The sequence below is a fragment of the Equus asinus genome, chromosome 21, assembly GCF_041296235.1.
Source record: "Equus asinus isolate D_3611 breed Donkey chromosome 21, EquAss-T2T_v2, whole genome shotgun sequence".
Classification (NCBI taxonomy): Eukaryota; Metazoa; Chordata; class Mammalia; order Perissodactyla; family Equidae; genus Equus; species Equus asinus.
In genome coordinates, this window is record NC_091810.1 from 51964231 (window position 1) to 51976492 (window position 12262).

A 12262-nucleotide genomic window follows, 5' to 3' on the forward strand; every position below is an offset into this window, starting at 1 on the left:
GTTGGTTTTTTTGTTGTTGAGACACATGAGTTTTTTGTATATTTTGGATATTAACCCCTTATCCGATATATGGTTGGCAAATATCTTCTCCCCATGTTAGGTTGTCTTTTCGTTTTCTTGATGGTTTCCTTTGCTGTGCAGAAGATTTTAGTTTGATGTAGTCCCATTTGTTTATTTTTTCTTTTGTTTCCCTTGCCCAGTCAGACATGGTAGTTGAAAACATGCTGCTAAGACCGATGTCAAAGAGCATGCTACCTATATTTTCTTCGAGAAGTTTCATGGTTTCAGGTCTTACATTCAAATCTTTAATCCACTTTGAGTTAATTCGTGTGTATAGTGTAAGATGAAGGTCTGCTTTCATTCTTTTCCATATGGCTGTCCAGTTTTCCCAGCGCTACTTATGGAAGAGACTCTCCTTTCTCCATTGTATGCTCTTGGCTCCCTTGTTGAAAATTAGCTGTCCATATATGTGTGGGTTTATTTCTGGGTTGTCGATTCTGTTCCATTGATCTACGTGTCTATTTCTGTGTCAGTACCATGCTGTTTTGGTTACTATAGCTTTGTAGTATATTTTGAAATCAGGGAGTGTGATACCTCCAGCTTTGTTCTTTTTCCTCAGGATTCCTTTGGCTATTTGGGGCCACCCTGGAGCATCTTATAATGCCAGAAAGTAAGGAGGTTCCCTCAAACAAAAGGATGAAGGCACGTCAAAGTGATGCTGGAACCAACCTGAAAGAGCTCCCAATGGCCAAAGCTGGAACAATTGGAACAAAAAAGTAAATAACACAGTATTGCAATATAACCCAAAGTATAAACTAAACATGCATGAATCCATACTGATGTAAATAAATGACTGAACAAATAAATATGGGAGAAAGACAAATCTTCTTCACAGAAGAATTCCAAATAACATGTAGATACTCTCCCCTCCAGGAGGTGAAACTTAGTTTAGTCGCTACCACCTTCCTTCTGGGTAGGCTGAACTCATTTCAGAGCAGAGCAGAGAGAGGGGAAAATAGTACCTTTATGGTGGAGAAGCCTAGAGGCACACTTAACCAAGTGATGGAGGTGAACACCCCCAGTGATGGCGTGTGGTTGTCACCCTCCCACCCCTGACAGGAGGCAATGAGAAGGGGGCTCCACCTCTGTGGTGTTCTTTCCAAAACCCACATCCCCAGTCTAGTCATGAGACAGACATCAGACAAACCTAGACTGGGGCACATTCTACAGGATCCCTCAAGCATCCTTGAGACTCCTCAGTACCTCAGCACGCCTCAAGACTCTTACAGCCATGAGAAATAAGGAGAGACTCAAAAAGAGTCACAGACCAGAGGAGACAGGGGAGGCATGACAACTAAATGCAGTGTGGGATCCCAGATGGGGTCATGGATGAGAAATAGGACATTAGTGGACACATTGGTGGAATCCAGATAGCGTCTGCAGCTTAGCTAAAAGAAATGCAGCACTGTCAGCTTTTCAGTTTTGACAAGTGTACCATGGTCACATAAGATGGCAACAACGGGGGAAGCTGGATGAGGGGTGTATGGGAGATCTCTGAACTATCTTTGCAACTGTACTATAAATCTAAAACTATGTCAAAGTTAAAAGTTTATTTTTTTTTAAAAAATGGGTGTTTTGGGGCAGGTAAGTTCTCCTTCCCGAGCTTCAGTTTGCCCTGTAAAATGAAGGGAATAGACTCTTCAAGCTCCTGCCGGGCCACGATGAAGACACTGTCTTTGTGGTCAACAGGGGCTGACCTGTGCATTCTGGGGTGCAGGGTTTGGACAGTGTGGGGCTGAGTCCAAGGTGTGCACCTCCAGAGGGTACTTGGTCTCACCCACGGGGCTGAGCTGGACTTGCCTCAGCCCCACAGCCTTCTTTGCTCCCCTAGATGGGCCTCGCAGAAACTGTGGCTGCCAGATCAGAAAACACCCCCGCCCCGAGTCCCCTCGGCATTCCTGGTCCAACACACCCTGATTCTGAACTGGGGGCCGGCTGGGCTCTGGCGGCACAAGCACAGAGTTGTGAGTGAGAAGACGTGGGTCCCACTCTGTGGCTACACCCTCGGCTGTGAGCTGGCATTCAGCCCACCCCTCGGGGGCGTGGTGGGTGTGGAAGGAGAAGCTGCGAGTGAAAATGCGCTGGACCTGGCTGCGGGAAGCTCTGCTGGCAGCTGTAAAATTAATCAAACGAGGAGGCCTACGAAGGCAAACCAAAATCTAAGCCTGGAAATGCCTCAAGGTTGCAAAGTCCCAATGCTAAGGACAGCCAATGACAGACAGCCGAGTAGGCTTCGAGCTAAAGCCGATAATCATATCCCTTCTTTGCTTCCTCACCTTCTCTAGGTGAGTTTTCCCCGGGCTCCCCTTGGCGGAGCACTCCTAACCACTTCCGCTTGGCCTTGCCTGATTCCCATCGATTTTGCTCAAGTAAAGTCTTAAAAATTTTCATATGCCTCAGTTGATCTTTAAACAGTTCCGGTCATGTTTCTGAGTGGCCCAGGATGTTTATACAGTCTCTCTCTGTGCCGCACGGCTCCCCGACTGTCAGTTCCAGGAAGGAAGGACTTCTGTCATGTTCACTGGCATGTCCTCGGGCTGGGCCCAGGGCTCAGTCAAGGTTGGCTGAGTGAATGGATGGCAGGAGTCCCTCGACTGTGTCTGAGCCCCAGGGGAGGAGCACGCAGTGGCCTGCTGCTATGCTCCCTCGCTCTGCCTTCAGGGCACTAGCTGAGCTGGAGAGGCCTCTCAAATTTTTGTTTGTAGGAGTTACAGGCCTTCCTGAACACGTGGCTCAGCCCTGAGCTCTGGCTACCAGAGCGTCCAGCTCCCTCCTGAGAGCGTGGGCAACAGGACTCTGCGGGCCTGCCCAGAGACACGTTCAGCTGCTCTCCCTAGGGGGCACCTGGCTTCCTCTCTGCCTCTCAGGAAGGGTGTCTGATCCATTTGGGGGGGCGGGGGAGGGGGAGAAGGGGGTGAGGGCCAACACAGTCACTGAACCGCTTCCACGGAACAGACTGAAACCATCCCCACATCAGTGCCCTGCAGCCCTCATGCTTCCGGGTTGGAGTAGGGTCACTACAGAGGAGAGGCAGTGGGTGTCCCCACAGTCGCAGAGGCCTCTGGGAACTTCAAGTTCTTCCCTGCCCCATGGGTGCCCCAGCCCTGGCTCTCACTGGGAATCTCCATGTCCCTTTGGCAATTTCAGCGAAGTCTACAGGCCTTCGGCAGAGGCCCGTGGGGTGGGCTGGGGTGGAGCGAGGTTGGGGGTGGGGAAGAGCCCTGGACCTGAGTCCCAGCTCACCCTGGAGCCTCCAAGGGAGGCTCTGGGAATTTGGCAGTGGAACCTGTATGACTAGCATTCCTATTTCCTACCCTCCTCCCGCCCTGCCTCCTCTCTCCCATCCCTCATTCAATCATTTACCATGTATCGAGTGGTTGTAACACGCCAGCAGTACGTAGGTTTGGGGGTTGGCTGGCAGGGCAGGAAGGAAGAGCAGAACCAACAATTCGTTAGGGGGCCAGACACTGTGCCGAGTTATTATTTTTTTTTCACGTAAATTATTTAATCCTCACTTCAGTCCTGCGAGATTATTACTCCCATTTTAGAGATAAGAAGACTGAGGTTCAAAGAGCTCAATTAGAAATGGCGCTCCTACAGCCCGGGTTCTCTGTTGGAAGCTGAAGGCTGCCTTTCGTCTTGTGACTGCTTTGTGTCATCCCCAAGCTCAGGAGACTGCCCCGTCTGAGATCACTCCCCGACCTTGGCATCATTTCTCGCTCGGGCCCCCCTCCCCCCACCCCACATGGGCCCTGCTGCCGGTAAGGAGGTGGGAAGGCTTAGGGCTGCTTCCTTGTTCCTGCCTGGGTGGGACGGGGGTCCGTCAGTGCAGCCTGCAGGACAGTGGGCTTTCCTGGCACAGGCACGCTCCTCCTCCCCGAAGCGTCAGCCTCCTCGCACAGAGCCCAACACCTCTGCTCCCTCCTGTCACTTCGAGAGGACAGGCTAGACGTCTTCTCCCCTCGCCTTTCTGTCCTTGCTCTTCCAGGGCTGTGGCAGGCCTTAAAAGATTCTGAGGAGGGATCTCCAGGACATTTTCTCTTCTACGTTCCTTCCTGAGCACCCCCTTCTCCCCCCCCCCACCCCGCTCCCACTGGAGCCCACGTCATGCATATTCACAAAGTGGAAGTCCTCAGCCAGTGGGCACAGCACACACCTGATCCCATTGGGAGGCCTTGGCCTCAGAAATGATGGGCAGACAGCCAACCTGACTGGGCCATGGTTTCCACACCTAGCAAATGGTAGGGATAATTAACGCACCACAAATTGCTGGCATTACAGCAATGAACCCTGACCCGAAGCTTGACCACTCTGCAGATGTGGATTCTGACACCCATGGGGAGCAAAGGAACTGGTCAGCCTGAGTGGCTTCTGTAAACAGGGAGGGGCCAGGCACCTGGAGGGCCTTCTAGGCAACCTCTTTCCTCTGAGAAGACCCCATACTCTCCCTAGGAGCCCCGAGGGTCCTCAGAACCCCGACCCCCCAGCAGCCTCGGCCTGTGGCCTCAGCATCCCTGTAACTGACATTAAGCCAGCAGATGGTCCTCCATTGTCACCAGCAGATGTCATGGGAACTGTGGGTGGGCACCCTGCACTGCAGAACTCCCTCCCTCCCACCATTCTCCTTCCTGGCCCTGGCACCCCCATTCCTGCTCACGCTTGCTCCCCAGCAGGGAGCTCTGCTTTCTTCCCTGGGCAACAGTGTCTTACAGCCCTCAGGGCTGGTCTGCGGCCAGAGCACAGGCAGAACCCAGGAGAACGAAACCTGGAGCCCGGCCAGCAGAACTGACCATCACCTTCCAGGCTGCCTGCCTCTGCCTCAGCCCGGCTGCACCCCTGAGCTTCCTGCGGCCAGCTTCTCTGATTCCCAAAACTCCAGCTGGGGCCTCCACCGAGGTCTGACCTGACGCAGAATTTAATCAACAAAAGAAAAGGAAGAAGGCTCGCTCCTCCTGGAGTTGGCAGGGCCTTGGGAGAGCGGGAGGCTGGCCAGGGAGGAAGCAGGGCTGCAGGGGCCAGATGCATAGGTCACAGTGACCCTTTCCAGTCTTGAGCTCACTCAGCAGCCCCTAAGGGTGTGGAACAGTCAGCCTTTCTGCTCCAAGGTGGTGGGTTCTTGCCCTGCGGGCGTGAGGTGAGTCAGACTGCACAGCTTCGGGTCTCACCACCCGACCCGAGGGAAACGATTGACTCGATTTTTCCTTCGTTTCCTTATTCCTCCCATGGGCTCCTTTGATGTTCCTGCTTCATCAACCACAGCTAATTTTGATTGTCAGCAATATGCTGGGGCCCCCAGATTATAAGGGCTCAGGGCCAGCGTGGGAGGGGAGTGGACATTGGCAGAACATCCTGTGGCAGAACATTCCAGGCCCTTGGGCCCTTCTTGGCCCTGCCTTCCCAGCAGGGCCATGCAGTTTTCTAGGTAACTAGTAGTGAGGTGTGACGAGGAGAGTGCAGACCCTGGGGGCTCCTGAGTCTCAGGCTCCTCATCTGTGAGATGGGCAGAGACCGCAGGCCCTCCCTCACAGGCGTGGTTGAGGATCCGATGAGTGGCATACACACGGCGTCCAGAGCAGCGCTGGACACTGTGCTCAGGAGTTCGCCAGTATCTGCCCAACATCTGTTTTCCTTCTTCTGTTCCTGCCTCCCTCCTTCCCTTCCTTCCTTCTCCAGAGCCCACGCCCCAGCTCAACCACCTGTCCCACTGCGACTTGAGTAGCCACGACTTTTGTCCATTTAGAGATCCGTCCCCTCTCTCTCCCTCTTCTCCTGTCTCTCTTTAGCCAATGACAAGGGTTGACGTTTTCGGGAGAAGGTCATTTTTCAAGGAAAGCAGGTTCCTGAGGGCCTCCCAGAGGAGCATTTCTGACACATCCCAAGCAAGGACAGCCCCTTTGGGGGCTGCCAAGGAGACTACTCACAGGGCTGCAGCTGTTCGCATGCGTTCACGCTGGTGGCTTTTAAAAATAAACTTTTTATTGACGTCTAACATACATACAGAAAAGTGCATGGTTAATGTTTTCACAGCCAGATGAGTTATCACAAAATCAACAACCTTATGTAATCACCACCCAAGCCAGGAAAAAACTCATATTGCCAGCACCCCAAAGCCCACTCCTGCCCCTGTCAATCACTTTCCTGTCCCTGGTCCCCAAAGTTACCACTCTCCTATTTTGTGATGTCATAGGCTCATTTGACCTGCTTTCGAGCTTTGTATAAATGCACTCCGGTGACAGGTGCTCCTTTGTGTCTGACCTCTTTTGCTCAGCGTCATATTTGTGAGAGTCAGCCATGATATAGCAGTTAGCGGCACTTGGCTTATTCTCATTGCTCAGTTTACAGTGTTATAATTTACTTATCACATTGACCACTAAGAAATGTTTTGGTGCTTGTGGGTAATGCTCCTATGAACATTCCTGTTTATGTTTTCGGTGCACACATGTACATATTTCTGTTGCGCGTATACCTGGGAGAGGAGCGGCCCGGTCCTAGGCAGTGCCATGCTGGAGCTGGCTCATTCCGGCTCATGAGCGCCAGCTGTTAGATTGCCAGGAGTTTGCAAAATTTTGCCCCACTCTGACCTACCTTCCCTTGCATTCCGGTGGCTCCTGAGGTGATCTGTGTCTATTGTATCTGCATGGCAGGAACACTATATAATGGGATGACTCATCTCTTCCCAACTCCAGATTCAGTGACGTCCATCCACGTTGGCAGCATGAAATCGGCCATGGGGGCGTTTTCACACCATGGGAATTGGCAAATGCTACAAATCAGGGCTTAATAGATTTACTGTTTTGTTGATTGTCTAGAGTTAGACTCAAGAAAGTCATAGAGAAAATGTTAATAATGCAGATTACACTTAGACGTGTATCGTCTCTGTAGCTATAACATGGTAAATAGCACAAAAAATGAGTAAATATTCCTCTGGTATTGGAAAATTATTACCTGATTCAGGAAGGAAGTTGCTCACGTCATTGACAAGTGAGTGAAGTCCCACGTATGTCTCTTTCATCTTACTCTTTAATATAAACAAAAATATCAACCAATATTCATGTTGGAACTGCACTTCCAGAACCAGTTATGAAGCACTTATGAGCCTGGCACTGGTCACAGGGCGTGTTCTGCTTTCGCTGATACTGCCAAATACTTCTCCAAAATGGTTGTACCAATTTATATGCCTGTTGGTGGGCTTTTCAACAAAATTCGGTTCTACTTTGTAGTCCTGTCTCAGGACTGCTGGTTTCCTAGAAACTAAGGCTATCACTGAGCAAACAAGCTGGCGCAGGTTGATTGATAATTGTGGGCATAAGATTCCACAAGCAAATGCTTCTTCCACAGGGCCGCTTGCTGAAGCGTGATCCGGGCAGGGCAGTGGGCTGCAAGAAGGAAGAGGGCATGCAGGTGCAGCTACTTGGCTTCCTGGAGGAGGCTGCATGTTATGGCTCTGAGAGTTTGAGCGGGGAAGGGAGGCACCAGTCACCAGGGTGGGGACAGCCTGTGAGCTCTGTGGGGCAGGCAGTATAGCTGAGGCACACTCCCATAAGCAGTGGCAGAGGACAGAGAGCTGGGGGCACTTCCACGGGCAGATGTGTCCCTACTGTCCAGGTCTCCTGTCCCTTATGCATCAGCCCCATGGCCCACCTGGAAGGGAACCTGAACTAGGCCGTTCCTGGGACAGAAATCTAGTTTGAGGAAGCTCTGCTCCCTTCTCAGGGCTTCTCTCATAGGTTGAATTCTCACACCTTATATATCACTGCTCAGATCTAACCTCAATAACTTCTTTTTTTTCTTAAAGATTGGCACCTGAGCTAACATGTGTTGCCACTCTTCTTTTTTTTCCTTCTTCTCCTCCCCAAAGCACCCCCCAGTACATAGTGGCATATTCTAGTTGTAGGTCCTTCTGCTTGTGCTTCAGTAAATTCTTTGGTGCACTGACACCTGTGGGCAGCATGGAGCGGCCTGTCAAATAATAAATCAATATTGTCCAAAAATGCGCACCAACCCTTCCGAGGCTTGTGACTGTACCCACGTTCTCCGTGCAGCCAGACTAGACATTTCCTGCTCTTTCTCTCACAGAGAGGCCGTGATGCAGTCAACAATCGACCACAAGTAAGTTTTAGTTGTGAAACTTGCAGAGGCAGGCTCTGCACTAGATGTAGACCATCAAAGAAAAGCTTCAGCCTTCTTCTGAGTTCACGTGCGAGGAAGGAGCCCACACGCACGAAACAGTGGAGATGAACTGAAGACTTGAAGGGAAGATCGTCTGCACTCCACTGCCACAGGCACGGGTCGGGTGGGGAGTGGGGCAGAAAGTTCAGAGTGGGTGGAAGGGGCAGTCAGGAAAGTTCTGGAGTCCCAGATTCCCAAAACGTGAGGACGATCCATGGACAGGATACAGAGCGTTTCATGAGCCCCTGGCGTTGGACACAGTGTTTTGTGTAACTAGGCATCAGCATTATCCTGGGCAGAAAATGGACCCACGGTCCAAAAGATAGTTTTAAGTCCAGTTCCAGACATCTGCCTTTGAGTCCTGTGGTGGCAGCGCCACTCTGGGCGTCAGCGAGTCAGGGGGCTTCCGTTTTCACAGTCTACCTGGAGGTCCGAGGGTCTGTCAATCTGATGGTGTCCGGAATGGGACTTCTGGTCTACTCCTTCCCGATCTGTTCCATCCAATCTTCCCCATCGCAGTTAGTGCAAGTCCATCCTTCTAGCTTCTCAGGCCAAGCGCCTTGGCATCTTCCTCCACTCCTGACCTTCACACCCCACATTTCCTGGTAATGTAAGCAAATCCCATACCGTTCACCTTTGAAAGATGTCTAGAATCCAGCCCATCTTGCCACTTGCCCACAGCTGCACCCTACACTAAGCTGTCTTATTTCTCTCCCCGGTCATTGCTGAGCCTCCACAGTTGTCTCTCTGCTCCCGGCTTGCCCCTCCTTCTCAGTCTACTCTTAGCCCCCTCCAATGGCTCCTGCCTCCCCAGAGTCAACGTGGAAGTTCTTCCAGTTACTCATAAGGACCACAACTCCTGGTTTCTATAATCTCTCCCTCAGTCACTTGGTTCCCGTCAAGCCCACCTTGTTGAAGTTGCTGGAAGACGCCAGAGTAGGGGAGTGTGGGGGCTTTTCCTGCCTGCTTAGAGCTGCCACAGGTGGGAGACAGACCTCCTCCCCCATTTACAGGGCACTGGGCACAGGTACAGTCTTCCACACCTTTTCCCGGACATTCCCATCTCTGGACATTCTCATCTCCCCTGTGGTGTAACTACTTGCCCCCTTGTCTATTGTCTTTAGGGGCAGGGACCAAGTCTGATTCATGTTGGTAACCTCAGCACGTGGCAACAGCCTGGCCCAGAGTGAATGCTCCCTGAGGATGTTTTCAACTTAAGGGACCCCCCTGTCCCCCCTACCAGTGCAAGGAGTCAGGAAGGCAGATTCCATCTAGCCCTAGCAGGGCAGCTCTGGGCAGGCCACAAGCTCTCTCTGGGCTCCGAGACCCCATTTGTAGAATGGCATCGAAGGAAACATTCAGCTCCAAGAGTGTCTGATTTTTTTTGGTTGCATTATTTCATAGTAGCAACCTCAAGCCAGAATATTTCCAAACATCCTGGAAATTGCTCAGTTCTCTGACTCTTTCCTCCATTTCCAAATAGCCATCAGGTTCTGCTTCATCGACCAGGTCCCCAGGCTTCGCCCACCAGTTCCTCATTCTACGAGTCCTCTTCAGCCTTTACATCCTCATCTTGGCCCTCTGGCACCTGTGTTGCATCCTGCTGCTGTTTCCTCATTAAGCTGCACCTCCCCCGATGATCATGGAATGATGGTTAAGAATCAGCTGGGCCTGGACTCGCCCCTCAGTCCCTGGTACGCTCCATGGCCCCTGTCATTGCCTGCTAATAGGCAAAGCACATCACCTGTCCTTAGTCACCAACGTGGTGACCTTCAGCTCCTAGGGAAGTGACCAAGTGGTCACATGGGCTCTGGGAAATCTTCTCTTGTGAGTGAGAGAGAGAAGATGCAGAGCAGAGGTAGGAGCTAGTCGGGAGGCAGGAGGCTGGGAGACAGATGAGAAAGTGCCAAGAAGAGCCGCTGAGGCTGCTGGGAGGGGCCCTTAAGGGAAGTTTGGGGGACTGTGGGGTTGAAGGAAGAGGGCAGGAGTGATGAGAGAGACAGAGAGAAGTAGGAGAGGATGAGGCAGAGAGAGACCTGGAGATTGAGAAAGAGTGGAAATCATAACAGAGAGAGAACAAGAGACCAACCAAGAGCTACAGGCAGATAACAGGACAGAAAGAAGGTACAGGGAACTGGGGTGAGGACACTCAGGGACCAGAAAGACAGATGTCCTGGGTCAAGGATGGGGGACACTGCTTGTTGGTTCAACTTCAAGAGGGAGACTGTGGAGAAAGTGGCTCCCACACCGTCCCCGTCCTGCCTGCTCCTCCTCTGCTCTCACAGCTCCCTGTGGATGCCTCTGTCAACAACACCCACACGCTGGATCGTGGCTCATCGGAGCCTCTACGTCCTTCCTGTGGGAAGGGATCTCCTGGCAGGTTGGGATCCTCAGGGCTCCACACAGGGTCTGTCTCACAGCATGGCTCAGAAATATCTGGAAACAATAACAATAATAGTTGTTTCCTGAGTTTTCAAAATATGGCTTGGCCTTGTACTCAACACCTTACATTCACTCATTCATTCCTTCAAAAATATCAACTGAGCAGCCCCCATGTGCTGGGCACTGTTCTAAGCACATTTATAAGTTACTTTATTAAATCCTAACAATTTTATGAGGAAAGTACTTTCAATATTCCTATTTTCACATGGGGAAACTGAAGCTCAGACAGATCCAATGATTTTCCCAGGTCTGGGAAGTGGGTTAAAGGTGCAGCTGGCTTCAAACTCCCATGCCTGTCATTTTTTTTTTTTTTAAGATTTTATTTTTTTCCTTTTTCTCCCCAAAGCCCCCTGGTACATAGTTGTATATTCTTCCTTGTGGGTCCTTCTAGTTGTGGCATGTGGGACACTGCCTCAGCGTGGTTTGATGAGCAGTGCCATGTCCACGCCCAGGATTCGAACCAATGAAACACTGGGCCACCTGCAGCGGAGTGCGCGAACTTAACCACTCGGCCATGGGGCCAGCCCCCCCCGATGCCTGTGATTTTTTAAAAACTTATTGCATTGAGGTCATATTGGCTTATAACACTGTAAATTTCAGGTGTACATTATTATATTTCAGTTTCTGTATAGACTGCATTGTGTTCACCACAAGTAGCCTAGTTTTTATTAGTCACCCTATATACATGCCTCTTTACCCCTCTCACCCTCCTCCCACCCCCTTCTCATCTGGTAATGACTAATCTGTTCTCTTTGTCCATGTGTTAGTTTATCTGCCACATATGAGTGAAATCATATGGTGTTTGTCTTTCTCTGTCTGGCTTGTTTTGCTTAACAGAATATCCTCAAGGTCCATCCATGTTGTCGCAAATGCCATACTTGTGATTTTTAACCACTCCCATCACTGCCACTGCCTTTGCGGGCACCAGACTATCTAGTAATGAAAGAAAGGACAAGGGAGTCATCTGGAATGGAAGTGTGGCCTTGGGATGTGCTCAGAAGAACTGGGCTACATTTGAGCTTAGAAGAACCAAGGGAGAGGGCACAGAGCTGGTGGAGGAAATTGGAGGGAAATGGTGACTGTAAAGAATATATGAGGAACTCCTTTAAAATGATCAGAAAAAGATGGACCAACCAATTAAAGAATGGACAAATGACATGAGCAGCTACATGAAAAAAGAGGATCTCCAAATGCTCCCCTAATTAAAAAGGTGCTTAACTTCATTAGTCATCAGGGAAAGCTCAAATTAGAACCATAGTGCGATATGACTATATTCTCAGAAGAATGGCTAAAATGAAAAAGAGAGAGCATTCCAAGTGTGGGCAAGGATGTGAAGCAACTGGAACTCTCATATATGCTGGTGGGAATACGGCTTGTGACAATTAACTTTGGAAAACTGGCAGAATTTTCTACAGCAGGACATAAGTGCTATGCCTGTGCCCCACAGAAATGAGTCCACATGTTCACTATAGCACTATTGTAATAACCCCCAATTAGAGGTTTCCAAAATGTTTATTACCAATAGAAAAAGACACATGGTTTTTGGTATATTCACATAAACAAGGGCTATATAGTAATGCAAATATAAGAA